The sequence below is a fragment of the Pelophylax lessonae genome (genome assembly GCF_965119305.1).
Source record: "Pelophylax lessonae genome assembly, chromosome: 7".
In the NCBI taxonomy this organism is placed as follows: domain Eukaryota; kingdom Metazoa; phylum Chordata; class Amphibia; order Anura; family Ranidae; genus Pelophylax; species Pelophylax lessonae.
The window spans coordinates 60,641,369-60,658,750 of NC_138774.1; the positions used below are offsets into that span (position 1 = coordinate 60,641,369).

Here is a 17,382-nt window from a genome sequence, read left to right on the forward strand (position 1 = left end):
GCACATGTGTTCCTGGCTTTTATACTGTACCCCAGCATGCACCGAGTCAACTTTCCCTTTGCCAATCATCAGGACTGTATCAAAAGCCCATGCACCCATTCGTCAGGTTTCCTCTCACTGTCCAACAAGCCTCCCTATTGAACCAGCGTGAAACACTCTCTAGACTGAATGATTTGCATACTGATCACAATGAGCAGACCTCACTAACAGATCCTGCTCTCTGGTAGGCAGAGAACAATATAGATTTACCTGCAGCACCTCTGGTAAGCAGAGTTCAAAATTATACTTTCTCACTAGCACCTACCTAGGAGGGTGCTACACTTAAATGGTTCACTTTAGGAGAAATAAAGGTAGTAAAGCAGTTAAAGCGGTTGTAAACCGCTGGTTACTTTTTTTTAGGACCTCCAAGGTAAAGGCATAATGTGCTAGTATGCATTGCATACTAGCATATTATGTAAACTTACCTGAAAACGAAGCCCTCCAGCGATGCAATGTCATTGCTAGAGGCAGCGTCCATCTTCTCCCGGTCTTCCTTAAGGGTCCGCGGACTCCGGCTGTGTGCGCAGGGGAGCCGTCATTTACGGCACCGGTATCCTTCAGAGCACATGCGCTGATGGCGCCATCGGCCGCATACAATTTTAATATCTCCTAAACGGTACAAGCTTAGGAGATATTTACAGTACCTATAGGTAAACCATATTATAGGCTTACCTATAGGTACAAATTATTCTTTAGGCTTTACTTCCTCTTTAAGAACATTGGCACGGGTTGTAATCTCCCCCTCTCTATTAAAAAAGTATTTTATCACAATCTGTGTCCCTTTAATAAAAAAAAAAAAAAAAAAAACAATGTGTATTATGCAAGAATAATGGCATCTCTGCTCTGTGACATTTTGTTTTATTACAGGATGAAGCTGGATTATTGTATTACATATATCACTCTATGATATTTTGCTTAGAGACATGATGTCATTTGGCACAATGGCTAGACAAAGCCCAAATCCCAGCGCTAATAAATGCAGTCAGTTAAAATCAATTTTAAATGCATCTAATGATAAATCTGGATAAATAGAGAGGGTGAATATCCCTAAAGGGGTCACAGACGGCAGAAAAACCTGGCAGGGATTCTAATCTCTCTCCACTCTATCAAAAAAAAAAAAATTGCCTTAAATGTGTCTAAACATCCGGGGCGATCAAAGGAATAAATGTGTCCCTAGGAGTTGCTTACTAACTGAGGGGTTGCACTGATTGGGGGAAGACAGAGATCCGCGGTTCATACACATTTTCACCAATAAAATTCCATGACTTTTCCATGACTTCACGTAAATATTCATGACCTAATGTTTCAGGAAATGTCTATGTATACATGTTAAATAAGAAGAAAATCCATGTCACACCCAGCATATTTTTAGTAAAATAAATGACAATCTTTGTATTGTACAGTACCTCTGCAGTTAGAGTTTTGTTTCTGGATACAGCGTGACTCAAAATGGTCCTTGTTTTACAGTGGATGAGATGGAAGCACCGCTGCCGCAGCTGGGAGCCGGTGTCGCTTCAGGCCCACGGGTGAAAAAGCTAGAGATCGGATTGGAAGCTGTCAAGCACGCAGCTGCAGACTGGTGCTTTGCACCTTTAGCGTGGCTAGACAGCGCTGCCTCTCCCATCTCCTTACGACACACACTGTACATTTAGCGGACATGATACAGGAGAAGGTCAGAGGCTGCGGACATGATACAGGAGAAGGTCAGAGGCTGCGGACATGATACAGGAGGTGGTCAGAGGCTGCAGACATGATACAGGAGGTGGTCAGAGACTGCAGACATGATACAGGAGGTGGTCAGAGGCTGCGGACATGATACAGGAGGTGGTCAGAGGCTGTGGACATGATACAGGAGGTGATCAGAGGCTGCGGACATGATACAGGAGGTGGTCAGAGGCTGCGGACATGATACAGGAGGTGGTCAGAGGCTGCGGACATGATACAGGAGATGGTCAGAGGCTGCGGACATGATACAGGAGGTGGTCAGAGGCTGCGGACATGATACAGCAGGTAGTCAGAGGCTGCGGACATGATAGAAGCTGAAGATAGAAGATAGATGAAAAGATGAAGATAGAAGAGCACAGGGGAAGCAGAGAGCACTGGAGGAGCTGAAGGGAACGGGGGGGGGGAGACTGTAGAGACTTAAGGGGGGGGTTGGAAAGCATTGCAGGGGGTTTGGAAAGCATGGCAGCAGGGGGGGGGGAGGGAGCATGGAAAACCAGGGGGATGGAGAGCGCAGGGGGAGAGGGGGGGGACTGGAGAGCACTGTCTGGGGGGAACTGGAAATCACTGAGGGGAGAGCCAGAAAGCATGGGGGGGGGGAGAGATGAAAAGCACTGTGGGGAGCTGAAGAGCACCGGGGGGGGGGGCTAAGAGCACAGGGGGGGGCTTAAATACACTGGGGGGGGCTAAAGAACACTGAGGGGGGCTAAAGAACACTGGGGGGGGGTAAAGAACACTGGGGGGGGGGGCTAAAGAGCACTGAGGGGGGGGGGCATTTTTACATTCAGCGTATAGCACTGGTACAGGTAGGTGTCCTTCCGGGTCCGCAGTTTGCCCTTACTGTCAGTCACTGGCCAGCAGCAGCCGAGGAGATGATCGTGAACCAATCAGGCAGCGGGGAGGGCCGCGGTTTGCCTGGAGACACTGTGACTGGCCAGCAGCAGCAATAACAGCCGGGAAATAACAAACCAATCATAGGCAGCGGAAGCGTTACTGGAGGGTGGGCCGGCCGCATGAACGTGATGACGCGGGGGTGCGGTAACCAAAACGGTTACCGCCCCCTTCCGCGTCATCATCACGTTCATGCGGCCGGCCGGCCCGCCCTCCAGTGACGCTACCCCACATATTTTCTCCTTGCAAATATACATTCAAATGGGCATAATAATTTAAAGGGAGGTAGCGGATATGGCGCACATGTATTGAATGGACTAACATATAAAAATATTGTAGTCCCTTTTAGTGTCACCTTTCTATAAATACATTGGCTCATCCACATAGGGATTTGGCTTGACAAATAGGCTGGATGGCCTTGAAACGCGTTGCCACGCACCCTAGTAATGTTTCTGGGAGTGATGTCACATCCGGCCTGCCATGCGCTCCACAGAGCCCTCCAGCTACTTCCTGCTTGCTGTTTCTCGCTGGGTCTTTAATTTCAAACAAATCACTGAAGACTGAGAATTTTGTGCAATGTGCCAGGGAGCTGCAGAGCTGGACTTTCTGGCATGCACTGATTTTTCCACAAATTTGTAAGTTGCTTACTGTGTGTTTGTTGGCCATACTTTTATATGCTGCACTTAGTCTGGCACCCTCTGGTGTCCTCATGGTCTCATAGGTATGCCCAGCTGCCAACCATGTACATCTTGATCCTGGACTGGAATACGACTCTCTTCTGTGCTGAGATCTATGCCACTATAAGCCTAACTTTAATGATAAACAGGTTCTTGCTGGCTACATGTGAGTTGCCAATCTGTTTTTTTTTTTTTTTTTTTATAATAAATGTACATTACTTACTGCACTCAGATTGCGTCCTCTGCTAAGTTTAGTTATAATAATTTAAAGTATAAATAAAGACAAAATTTTTTATTTGGATAGTATGATAAGGAGTTAGAACTACTTTCACTTTTTTTGCTGACTGTGTCCCAATTATAGACTTTTACTCTTTTTGTTGTCCTGAACACCAGTGTCACTAGGAACAAAAGTGTAGGATAAATCCAAATGCTGAGTTGACACCAGATCAGAAAAACAGAGCAAATCTTCCAATGGGAACACTTCTTCCTGTGTCAGCTAAGAGGAAACTTCCTTCATATTAGAAAGATATCCTCTTTATTCCTATTGGGGTTTATTTACTAAAGCTAGAGAGGGCAAAGTGAGTCACAATTCTGCAGAGAAACCAATCAGCTTCCAGGTTTTATTGCTAAAGCTTAATTAACCACTTGCCGACCGCCCGCCGCAGTTTCACTTCCGCAGGCTGGCTCGGCTGCGCGATACGACGTAGCTCTACGTCGGCCCCGCAGGTAGTGCTGGGGGGCGAGCGCATGCACTAGGCAGCGGGGATGCCGATGCATGGGGCCGGCAGCCGCAATTGCCGCCGGGCACCCGCGATCGCTCCCCGCTGAGAGAGAAGGACGGTCAGCTGATGTAAACCAGCCGACCGTTGTTCTCTTTGAAATGATCATAGAGTGCCTGTGATCCTTCTATATAGGAACACAGGTCTCCATGATCATTTCACAAGTCCATCCCCCATACAGTTAGTAAACACTCCAATAGGCTCACACTTAACCCTTTGATCAGCCCTAGGTTAACCCCTTCCCTGCCATCGTCATTATTACAGTGCTATTTTTAGCACCAATTACTGTAATAATGTCACTGGTCCCCCAAAAGTGTCAAAAATGTCAGTTAAGGGTCCGATCTGTCCGCCGCAATGTCACAGTCCCGCTAAAAATTGCAGATCGCCGCCATTACTAGTAAAAAAAAAAAAAAATGACATCAATCTTTCCCCTAGTTTGTAGACGCCATAACTTTTGCGCAAACCAATCAAAATACCCTTATTGCAATTTTTTTTTACCAAAATGATATAGCAGAATACAAATTGGCCTAAAAGGATGAAAAATTTAGATTTTTTATTTTTTTGGGAATTAGTTATATAGCAAAATGTGAAAAATATTGTTTTTTTTTTTTTTTCAGAATTGTGGCTCTTTTTTTGTTTATAGCGCAAAAGATAAAAATTGCACAGGTGATCAAATACCGCCAAAAGAAAGCTCTATTTGTGGGAAAAAAAGGACATCAATTTTATTTAGGTACAGCGTCGCACAACCGCGCAATTTTCAGTTAAAGTAACGCAGTGCCGAATCGCAAGAAATAGCCTGGTCATTATGGGGGCAAATCCTTCCGGTCCAGAACTACTTAAACAAGCTGAGGATAGAAGCTGATTGGTTTCTCTGCAGAATTGTGACTAATTTTGCCCTCTCAAGCTTTAGTAAATAAACACGATTGAGTCTATAGAACAGCACAAAGGGAAAATTTCCCTAATGATACATAGATGGCAAAATAAAATAGAACAGTGTTTTTAACCCTCCACTACACTATTCAAAATGAAAAAAAAAAAAAGGCTTTATATATATTTCAATACAAATCCTAATACATAGCTAATGGAGTCTAGAAAATTTCCACTTATGGAGAATCTTACTCCTGTATATTTTAAGGAAATTACATAAATATAACCCCAGTTTACCATACCTAATTGCAATTTCAAGGGCTGAAAATGTGACATATAGTTTAGAGGGTTATCAGAGAGTTAAAATAGAAAAAAACAACTGCGCTAGTCCAAAAAAATATAATATAAATATATATCAGAGAGTTGCCAAAGTTTTTAAATACCATGACAACCAACATGAATACATCACCTCGTGACAAAAGGAACTTGAAACTGCTTGCAAATCTCCATGACACTAAAATGTAAACCAATTTTCTTTTCTTTTTTTTTTTTTTTTTTTGTAGATAGACTTTGTAGATTTGTATTGAACATTTTTGTTATTTTGAAAACTCAACAAAATAGAATTTTTAAACAAAAATGTAAACCAAAAGCAGGCAAATGAATAGGAGAGGCACTCTGCTTTTTTTAAAACTGCGAGAATATAAACTCCTGCCCCAGAAGACGTCATTTATGATAAAAAATGTAGGGTAGTGCTGCGTGCTGACATCACCTTGTCCCTATTAGGGATGATCGAACTTTTCAAAAGTTCGGTTCGGTCAGAACATCCAAACTTCCCGAAAGTTCGGCCAAGATTTCAGAACCCCATTGAAATCAATTGGACCCGAACTTCGGTAATCAAAAAACACAATTTTGAAGCCCTAAAACCCAATAAATGCCCCTAAAAAGTGCCTAGGGTCCTGGGTCATACCCCAGGGACTATTAATCACGCAAAAAAAAGTTCTTAAAAATTGTCATTTTTGATAGAGAGCCAATTATTGAAAAAATAAAAAAAAATAAAAATTAAAAAAAAAAAAAAAATTCTTTGGATTTAGTATCTGGGGGGTATAAAAAGTGTACCTGTGAAGTTTCAGCTCTGTAGCATGTCCAGAACCAGAAAAAAAAAGATTGTTTGTATTTTGTCACTTATAGAACAGGATAGTGGCTTCTCTCTTTTCACACCTTGCCGGTTTAGTAGCAAGTGTTTTTTTGGGCATTTTTTGGGGTCTTTTCATGCAGGCAAAACATCTGAACATGTGTATAGGGGGTATATATACACACCCATGTATGTATATATCCACCTAGACATATATAGGTGTGATAGTAGCAGAAATACAGTATATGCTTGCGCTAATGAAATCATTTACACTAATATAGTTACGCTCCTATCACACCTATATATGTCTAAGTGTAAAATACATATAAGTATGTGTGTATATATACCACTATACACAAGTTCAAATGTTTTGTCTGCCTCCAAAGAACCCAAGAAAATGCCCAAAAAAACGCTAGCGCCAAGAAAAAAACGCCCAGGTGTGTTGTTGCAGGCATTTTTTTGGGGTTTTTGGAGGCAGGCAAAACATCTGAACTTGTGTATAGTGGTATATATACAGATGTACAGATATTCAGATGTTTTGGCTGCCTCCAAAAACCCCCAAAAAATGCCTGCAACAACACACCTGGGCGTTTTTTTTTTTTTTTTTGGGCATTTTTTTGGGTTCTTTGGAGGCAGGCAAAACATCTGAACTTGTGTATGCGGGTATATATACACACATACTTGTATGTATATATACACCTAGACATATATAGGTGTTATAGTAGCAGAAATATATGCTTGCGCTAATGAAATAATTAACACTAATATGGCTCTGCTCCTATAACACCTATATATGTCTAAGTGTAAAATAAGCCACGCCCCTAGGGACACACATAACCTCTCCCTCTCAAATAAAGTTAACCCCTTCACTGCCAGTGTCATTTTTACAGTAACAGTGCATATGTATAGCACTGATTACTGTAGTAATGTCACTGGTACCCCCAAAAGTGTCAAATGTCAGTCAAGGGTCCGATCTGTCCGCCGCAATGTCGCAGTCCTGCAAAAAAAAAAAAAAAAATCGCAGATCGCCGCCATTACTCGTTAAAAAAAAAACAATAAAAATGACAAAAATCTTTCCCTTAGTTAGTAAACGCAATAACTTTCGCGCAAACCAATCAAAATAAGCTTTTTGCGATCTTTTTTTACCAAACATATGTAGCAGAAAACAAATTGGCCTAAAGTGTTAAAAAAAAATGTGAAAAATATTGTTATTTTTGCAAAATTGACGCTCTTTTTTTGTTTATAGCGTGTGATCAAAAAAATCGCACAGGTGATCAAATACCGCCAAAAGAAAGCTCTGTTTGTGGGGAAAAAAGGACGTCAAATTAGTTTAGGTACAGCGTCGCACGACCGCGCAATTGTCCGTTAAAGTCACGCAGTGCAGAATCGCAAAATAGGCCCTGGTCAGGAAGGGGGTAAAATCTTCCGGGGCTTAAGTGCTTAATGACCAGGCCATATTTCGCGATTCGGCACTCCGTTACTTTAACGGACAATTGCGCAGTCGTGCGATTCTGTACACAAATAAAATTGATGTCCTTTTTTCCCACAAGTAGCACTTTCTTTTGGTGGTATTTGATCACCTGTGCGATTTTTATTTTTTTGCGCTATAAACAAAAAAAGAGCGACAATTCTGAAAAAAAAAAAAATAAAATGTTTCACTTTCTGCTATAACATTCCCAAAAAAAAAAAAATTTTTAATCTAAATTTAACATTTTAGGCAATTTTCTGCTACATATTTTTGATAATAAAAATCACAATAAGCGTATTTTGGTTTGCGTAAGAGTTATCGCGTCTACTAACTACGGGAAAGATTTATGTCATTTTTATTGTTTTTTTTTTTTTACTAGTAATGGCGGCGATCAGCGATTTTTAGCGAGGCTGCGACATTGCGGCAGACAGATCGGACCCCTAACTGACATTTTTTGACACTTTTGGGGGACCAATGGTTGGGAAAGTGGCAGGTGCTGTGACATGAATAAGAAATGTAGCAAAAAACAGCACCAGTTCTCACTGTGTTCTTCAGACATGCACTGGTAGCTAAAAATATATTTCAATCTCACTTAAAACTGCACTAGACGAATCAGTCCAGATTATTAATTTTATAAAAGTCGACCATTACAGTCACGACTATTCAAAATTACATGTGAAGATATTGGTAGTCACCACTCTACTCTGCTTTTGCATTCAGAAGTCCATTGGCTATCACAAAGTAAAGTCCTTGTTAGAATGTTTGAATTGCGTCAAGAGTTGTTTGCATATTTCCAGGATCATAAATTTAGAATATCTGATCGATTAACAAACACTCTGTGGTTATCCAAAGTAGCATATCTTGCAGACACATTCACAAAATTAAATGACATATGTTTATCACTCCAAGGAAAAAACACGAATATTTTTAATGCAAGAGATAAAATATTTTTACTGTCTCGTAAGCTGCAGTTTTGGACCTCATCTGTTGAGCAAAATACACAGGTCGCCGTAGGTCGCCTCCCATAGGGTAGCTGCGGACCCGTTCTAATAGGAGCGACACAAGTCGCTCCGACTTAGAAAAAGGGTCCGGAGCTTCTTTGGGGCGACCAGGAGGCGACCGCCATAGACTTCAATGTTATGAAGTCCGCGGCGGCCGCTCCGAGGTCGCGGCACGCTGCTCGCACCGCGACCTCAGAGGTCGCGGTGCGAAGTAGCGTCGCCCCTATGTGAACGGGGCCTTAAAGATTTTCTTGAAGAATCAAAAATTTAACTTGAGGATGAAATTCGCAACGAAATTGTAAATAATCTTCGCCATTTAACCACTTTAACCATCGGACCCTTGACTGACATTTTTTACACTTTTGGGGTTACCAGTGACATTACTACAGTAATCAGTGCTATACATATGCACTGTTACTGTAAAAATGACACTGGCAGGGAAGGGGTTAACTTTATTTGAGAGGGAGGGGCTAAGTGTGTCCCTAGGGGCGTGCTTCTAATTGTGATTGGATGTGGCTTGAGGTGTAAGAACAGAGATCAACGGTCCTACATAGCAGAACCGTATGATCTCCATTCTTACACAGGGGAGAACTGACAGGCGGCTTTGTTTACATTAGCCGCCTGCCTTTCTCCCGCTGTAACGGACAATCGCGAGTGACCGGCAGACATCGGGTCCATCGGGCACAGGCGCAGGGGGGTCCGTGAGCGAGCGGGAGCGCGCCTCCGGCGGCGCGCGCTCGCTCCCTAGAGCCTCACAGGCTAGCGACGTAGACCTACGTCGCTTTGCCTGTGAGGGGCTGGCCGTCGTCGTAAATAGTCGAAAATACTGATATCTATTTATCAGTATTTTCCATTCTTGAATGAAAACAATAATGACTGGGTTCGAAATCCATTCATAAAAGACAAGCCAGCCAATTTTTCTGATGTAGGTTTTGGGAATCTGATCAATATAACTTCTGACAGTCAACTAAGCCAAAAATGTAAAGAAGTTTCTCTTACTGCTTTTTGGGGTGATTTACACAAATAATACCCAGAATTGTCCAAGCGGGCAATCAAAGTTTGTGATGTCATCCAGTAACGACGCAGGAGCTTCACGCTTCTTAAGCCTCAATTTCGATTGTTTGCTCTCCTAGCCTCGTTTCCGTTCCATCCACCGTTACTGCCGGCATAACGGTGAAGAGGAGAGACTGACTCCGATGGTGGCGTCCACATAGGATGACAAACACACCTTTCTTGGAGCACCCAGGATTGTTTTCTACCCACTACTTGTAATCTTGAACTGATGTGTGTTTTATTTTATCTCATTAACCACTCGCTGACCGCTTACCGCATATATACTGCGGCAGTGTGGCTCTCCCAGGCAAACCGACGTAGGTATACGTTGGTCGCCTGGTGGCAGTTAGGGGGCGAGCGCATGTCGCTGGTGGCGCACTCCCGCTCTCAATCGTCAGAGGGGAAGCCGATGCAGCAGTCAGGCGGCTCCAATTGCTGCCTGACACCCAGGATCATTCCCCGCTGAGAGAGAAGGGCGGTTGGCTGTTGTAAACACAGCCGACCGTCCTTCTCCCTGGCATGATCATAGAGCCCATGTGATCCTTCTATAGAGGATCACATGTCTCTATGGTCTTTTCAGAAGCCACACCCACCACAGTTAGAATTACTCCCCTAGGCTCACATTTAACCCCTTGATCACCCACAGGGTTAACCCCTTCCCTGCCAATGCCATTATTACAGTAACAATGCATATTTTTAACACTGATTACTGTAGTAATGTCACTAGTACCCCCAAAAGTGTCAAAAATGTCAGTTAGGGGTCCGATCTGTCCGCCGCAATGTCGCAGTCCCGCATAAAAAAAAAATCACAGATCGCCGCCATTACTGGTAAAAAAAAAAAAAAACAATAAAAATGACATAAATCTTTCCCGTAGTTAGTGAACGCAATAACTTTTTGTGCAAACCAATCAAAATACGCTTATTGCGATTTTTTTACCAAAAATATGTAGCAGAAAACAAAGTAGCCTAAAATGTTAAAAAATGTTGATTTTTAAATTTTTTTGTTTATAACGCAAAAAATAAAAAAAATGCAGAGGTGATCAAATACCACCAAAAGAAAGCTCTATTTGTGGGAAAAAAATGACGTAAATTTTGTTTGGGTACAGCGTCGCCGGACTGCGCAATTGTCAGTTAAAATAACGCAGTGCCGAATCGCAAAATAGGGCCTGGTCATTAAGGGGGCAAATCTTTACGGTCTTAAAGTGGTGAAATGCTACAAAGTCTACACTTTCTCTGTTTATCCCTAGCTTAGTTGGAACCTTTGGCTTATGTTTCACTTGATGGCAGCCTTATATGTTGGACTTTTCATACCATTTTATAGAACATTATGGACTTTTATAGATTGTGCAGCTGATGCGCTTGATTCATGTTTATTTTAAATGAATCAAAGTTCTGTTGCCATTCGCCAGCACATACTTATGTGAAACTGGATTCCCGCTTTAATCTGCAACAAAAGCAAAGTATCAAAATCGACTTGACGCAACTGCAGACATGCGAACACAATTGTGAACAATTAAACCAGATACTGTATATAAAGAATTTGGCAGCAAAAGAGAACATTACACTCTGCTCATTGAAAGGTTTGCGCTGCGCTGCACTACTCTACAACACACATTTTTTTGTTGAGGTTACAAAGATTTGCTATACCATGTCAAAGGGTTCCAAGGGAAAAAATGAATTGGGAATCTCTGGTATAGAGTATAAGTAAAAAGCACATTTACTTACCTTATTCCTCACTCCCAAAGGCTCCTCCTTCCATGCCACCAGTCCCCGAATCCTCTTCTCATCAAGGCTCCTACCGACAGTTCCAGCTGTGACTTCATCACATACAACACAGGGGCATCAGTCTATTCCATATGCTTCCATACTGCCTACTATATATGAGTTCTACAGAAATAGAATGTCCATGTAAAGAAATCCCCAAAGTATGAATAAATAAAGAGTATTAAAAATGATACAAAGTATACAGTTGTTTCTTCTTTGGAGTTCCCCTTCTTTTCATTAGTGTGACATTGTTTATACTTTGCATTGTTTTTATTTGTCAGTTCCAACTCTCCTTGCATCTGCTGTACATTTTTTTTTAAAGCATTTCTTCAGTCAAAACATAAAATCATTTTTTATTTCCACATTATACTTCAATTATTTTGTGTTTATAATCTCTTTTATAAATGGTTTCCTATTTTTAACAATATACAAAAAAAAAAATTCAATAACCATTTTGAGGATTGGATACTTCCATACAGTAAAAACATATTTTCTCTTACGTCCTCCGACAGTCGCCGCCTCTTCATATTCGTCACATATGGGGTATTAGACTTTGCTCCGAAGGAGTAGCTAGGCAACAGAATATGTTAACATTAAAGCTTTTAACATATCCCACCCTCAAGGGGTGGTCCCCTCAGTCAATACCCTCCTACTTCCTGCAACCATATCCCAGTTTTAATGTCTAGCTTGTCAGGAGTGGCTGGCTTTTTCTGTGCTGGGGCTTTCTGCCCCAGACTCTTTCTTCTTTTTGAAATTTTGTTTGAGTTTTCTCTCTACCTTTATTTAGCTGTTATTTTTGTCAGCGTTAGTTAGTTCTTCGGATGAAGAGGATCATGCGGGCTGGGTCTCGGGCTGATCCCCCTGGTCGCAGGTCGTGGGTCAGTGGCTTCCCAGCCTGCCATCGAGCGTTCAGCCAGGTAACGCTCCTGGCACAGTGAACGACCCATCCCTGTTCGGTGCAGGGATGATTGGTGAGGTGGCTACCTCACTGGACGCTGTGCGGTTTCTTAACCCCCATTTTGTGCGTCTTGAATTGCGACTCTCCCTGCCTCATGTGCAGCGGCTTGTTCGCCTGTGCGGGTCCCCCACGCCATTGTGAGGTAAGTGTATCCATGTGGGGGCCTGTCTGTCTGGGGGGGTGTCAGTCTGGGACTGTGTAACTTGCCTCTATTCACACTGCTTGTCTCCCTATCTCTCGGCTGCATGCTGTGGGCTGCAAGGGGGGGGGGGGGGAGCTGTGTGACACTGTGTGTGTCAGTCTGATCAGTGTGTGAAGCTGTGTGCTGTGGGGCATGTTTTTTTGGCATGTTTGGGCATATACAGCGATCGCTGCGGCGATCTGACTTGTATTCTTATACTGGGATGTCATGTGTGCTTTACTGCACTGTGGAGCGGCGGTTTCGGCGCCACACGGCGCCATTTTGCCTACACTCGCTCCGGCCGCATGTTTTACATGCATGGCGGCCATTTTCTTGTAGCCTCCATAGGCTTTCATAGAGCGCCCTGGCAGCATCACTTCCTCTTTCCAGGAACACTGATCGAGGCAGCAGCAGCAGCGAGGGTCTCCTCAGGTTTTATCCTTCTGTTCTTGCTATCCATTGCCTGTGTTCAGTTTGCATATTCCCTGTGGGGGTCTCATTGTGCTTGAGTGTGGTGCGGTGGGCTGCGCTTGCCGCGCTTGCTTAAAGGGGCAGTTAACCCTTTATTGTACAGCATTACAGGGGCAATGGATTCTCAGGAGGGCAAATTTCCTACCGCCTTGGTGGAAAGCCAGGGGACCGCTGTTTCCCCCCCAGGGGGGGATTTAGCCACTATTGTGGCTGGCCTTGCTGCTCAGGTACAGATGCTGGTGGCTGCTCAATCTACTAAAAGGCCCAGAGTTGCTCTTTCCTCTGATTCTGAGGGTGAAGGTGATGGGGCTGTTATGGCGGGGGCCTCCTTATCGGGGTCCCGCTCCTCCCTAGATCTAGTGGGGTCCGAGGTGGAGGCTGAAGTTGAGGGGGTTGATAATTCTCCCCCTGGCTCGCCTGAAGAGCTTGCAATCATGGATGAGTTGATTGCTTCCATAAAGCAAACGCTGCGTTTGCAGGATGAAGTGTGTCCCCCCGCCGCCTTGGCGGCTTATGGGACGCAGAGAAAACGCAGGACGCCGCAGGTTTTTCCCTGCAATGATGATTTTCAGCGCGCTGTTAAGGAACAATGGCGCAATCTGCGCAAACCTTTTGCTGTACCAAGTAGATTTAAGCTGCGTTATCCTTTCTCCCCTTCCACTGATGAAAGGTGGTGTGTGCCTCCCCCAGTGGATCACGCAATTGCGGTTTTAAACAAAGCCACTGCGATTCCTGCAGAGGATTCCCCTGTGTTCCGTGATGCCACGGATAGGAGATTGGAGTCTCTTGCCCGTCATACTTATTCTGTTACGGGTTCTATGCTTAAGGCTCTGTTTGCTTCTCTCATGGCGGCCCAGGCGATCGCAAGTTGGACGCAGATGCTTAGGCGCGTCCTAGTGGCCGATTCGGCCTCGCCGGCGACCCTGGATATGGTGGATCAAATCCACCAGGGTGTCATGTATCTGTGTGATGCGGACCTGGACCTAGTTCCGTTAGCTGCACGCGTGCACAGCGTGGCGGTGTTGTCTCGCCGCCTGGTTTGGTTGAAATGTTGGTCGGTGGACCAGTCTTCACGTAAGACCTTAGCCAATCTACCTTGTGATGGGTCTCGCCTTTTTGGGGAGTCCTTGGATGTGTTGATTAAGGGGATCATCGGGGGTAAGAGCACTCTCTTGCCCCATTTCCCCAAGGCTAAGGGGGCTTCTGGGAAGAAGCATGCTAATTTTCGGCCCCCTCAGGGGTCCTTTCGTGCCTTCCGGCCGCACTACAAGGGCAAGCCGTTCAAAGGTCAAGGCTCTCAGAAGAAGCCCTGGTCTGGGAAACAGAAGTCCGGTCAATCCGGATCTGCGGCCCATAACAGTTCGGCCTGAAGGGGCGCCCTCACCCAGTTTTGGGGTGGGGGGACGCTTGCTCGGTTTTCTTCAGCCCTGGTTGGCCCGTGTGCGGGACAGATGGGTTCAGGAAATCGTTCGGTCTGGTTACAAGATTGAGTTTCTCTCTCGGACGGAGAGCAGATTTTTTCCCTCAAATCTTCAACTGTCTCCAGAGCGCTTGCGGGACCTGCACTTGGCGGTGCGGGACCTGAGGGCTCAGGGAGTGGTGGTTCCGGTGCCTCATCGGGACAGATTTCGGGGGTTTTATTCCAATCTGTTCACCGTGCCCAGAAAGGAGGGCAAGGTTCGTCCAATTCTGGACTTGAAGGCTCTGAACCGCTCTGTGCGGGTTCGCAAGTTCCGCATGGAATCCCTGCGGTCGGTGGTGGCTGCCCTGGTTCCGGGGGAATTCCTGGCCTCCATCGATTTGAAGGATGCGTATCTTCACATCCCCATTTTCGAGGGTCACCAGAGGTTCCTTCGATTTGCCATTGCGGAGGATCACTACCAGTTCATGGCGTTGCCTTTTGGTCTCGCCTCGGCTCCGCGGGTCTTCACCAAGGTGCTTGCGCCGGTTCTGGCATTATTGAGGGCCCAGGGCATTTCTGTCCTGGGGTATCTGGACGACATTCTGGTTCGGTCTGCGACCAGCCAGGGTCTGGAGAAGGACCTGTCTGTCACGATGCAAACTCTACAGGAGTTTGGTTGGACGATAAATTTTCCAAAGTCGACACTGAGTCCGTCGGTTCGTCTTCCCTACCTGGGAATGATTCTGGACTCGGTGCAGGCGAAGGTCTTCCTGCCGGAAGACAAACTCAGAACTCTTCAGGAGGAAGTCAGGTCCCTCAGGGACGTTCCGCACTCGTCTCTGCGGACGTGCATGAGATGTCTGGGATTGATGGTCTCGGCCTTCGAGGCGATTCCCTTCGCCCAGTTTCACACGCGGGGTCTCCAAGCGGAGATCCTGTCCAGGTGGGACGGGCGGCCTCAATCTCTGGATCTTCAAATCTCGTTGAGTCATCGCACCAGAAGAAACCTTCTGTGGTGGCTCCAGTCCCCGTTGGTGTCCGGGGGAAAGTCGTTTCGTCCTGTCTCATGGACGGTGATCACCACGGATGCCAGCCTGTCGGGCTGGGGTGGTGTTCTGGGCGTTCTGTCCGCCCAGGGAACTTGGTCGGAGGGGGAGTCTTCCCTTCCGATCAACATTCTGGAATTGCGTGCGATAAGTCTCTGTCTTCATCGCTGGACGGACCGGCTGCAGGGCTGCCCGGTTCGGGGGCAGACGGACAATGCCACGGCGGTGGCCTACATCAACCACCAAGGGGGCACCAAGAGTGCCCGAGCGGCTCGAGAAGTGGCCGACATTCTGTCTTGGGCCGAGACTCATGTCCCGGCGATAACGGCGGTTCACATTCCGGGGGTGGAGAACTGGCAGGCGGACTATCTGAGTCGCCAGACCCTGGATCAGGGGGAATGGTCTCTCCACCCGGCTGTCTTCCAGATGTTGTGCGCGAAGTGGGGTCTTCCAGATGTGGACCTGTTCGCGTCTCGTCTCAACAACAAGGTGAAAAGGTTCGTGGCAAGGACGCGCGAACCTCGGGCAGACGCGTCGGACGCGTTAGTGGCCCCGTGGCATCAGTACAGGCTGATGTATGCGTTTCCACCGATTCAGTTGCTGTCCAGGTTCCTTCGCAGGTTACACTCGGAACGCAGCACGGTGATTCTTGTGGCACCGGACTGGCCTCGCCGGTCCTGGTACGCAGACCTCGTGAATCTGGCGGTCGACGCCCCGTGGCGTCTGCCTCTTCGAGACGATCTACTGTCTCAAGGACCGATATACCATCCTGCTTTACAGTCGCTGGCTTTGACGGCCTGGCTGTTGAGACCGAGGTCCTGAAGGAGAAGGGTCTCTCTCCGGAGGTCGTTCATACTTTGATCAACGCGAGGAAGTCTTCCTCGGGGAAGGTTTATTACCGTACTTGGAAGGCCTATTTTGCCTGGTGTGAGTCCAGGGGGTTTTCACCCCGCACATACTCGGTTTCCCGTGTGCTGTCTTTCCTTCAAACGGGAGTTGATCAGCGTTTGGCGCTGGCTACGATAAAGGGTCAGGTCTCTGCACTGGCCGTTCTGTTTCAACGTCCCGTGGCTTCCAACTCCTTGGTTGGCACCTTTGTTCAGGGTGTGAGGCATCTGGTTCCACCTAGGAGGGATCCCTTGCCCCCTTGGGACTTGAATCTCGTTCTGTCTGTGTTGCAACGTGCTCCTTTTGAACAGATCAGGGAGATCTCGTTGTCTATGTTGTCCAAAAAGGTCACCTTTTTGGTGGCGATCACTTCGGGCTCGCAGAGTGTCGGAGCTGGCAGCCTTGTCCTGCAAGTCTCCATACCTGGTTGTTCATTTGGATAAGGTGGTCTTGCGACCTAATCCTTCTTTTCTTCCGAAACGAGTTTCGGAATTCCATCTTAACGAGGATATTGTCTTGCCTTCGCTGTGCGCGAAGCCTAAACATCCAAAGGAGGTGAGATTGCATTCCCTGGATGTTGTTCGGGCGATTAGGGTTTACCTTAAATCGACTGAGTCTTTTCGAAAGACGGACTCCTTGTTTGTTCTTCCAGAGGGTCCTCGGAAGGGCATGGCGGCTTCGGCCTCTACCATTGCCAAATGGATCAGGCAGACCATTGAACAGGCCTATGCCTTGCAGGGGAAGGTTCCCCCTGTGCCTGTGAAGGCGCACTCTACTAGATCTTTGAGTACGTCTTGGGCCTGTCGTCATGGGGCTTCTGCAGCCCAGGTGTGTAAGGCGGCGACCTGGTCGGCCGTACACACGTTCACAAGATTCTACAAAGTAGATGTTCAGGCATCGGCGGATGCTTCCTTTGGCCGCAAGGTTCTTAGTGCGGCAATTTCCTAGGGTCCCTTGTTGGGGACCTCTGGCTGTTGGGATAAGTTTTTTATCCCCTGGTTATTTGTCTTTTCCTGGGTTGTTGCTCCTGTTGAGCACTTGTT

The 17,382-nt window shown here is 46.0% G+C and overlaps 1 protein-coding gene across 2 annotated transcripts in view; it reads right to left on the bottom strand.

Moving 5' to 3' along the window:
• Positions 1-11,481, bottom strand: part of LOC309560040 (N-acetyllactosaminide alpha-1,3-galactosyltransferase-like) — a 239,112-nt gene extending 227,631 nt beyond the window's left edge. Inside the window, exon 1 of one of the 2 annotated variants that reach the window (XM_082263546.1) lies at positions 11,355-11,481. The gene's annotated coding sequence lies outside the window, so the exon portion shown is untranslated. The remainder of the gene's footprint in view (positions 1-11,354) is intronic. The other variant, XM_082263545.1, reaches the window with a different exon arrangement.
• Between the last annotated feature and the right edge of the window lie 5,901 nt (positions 11,482-17,382).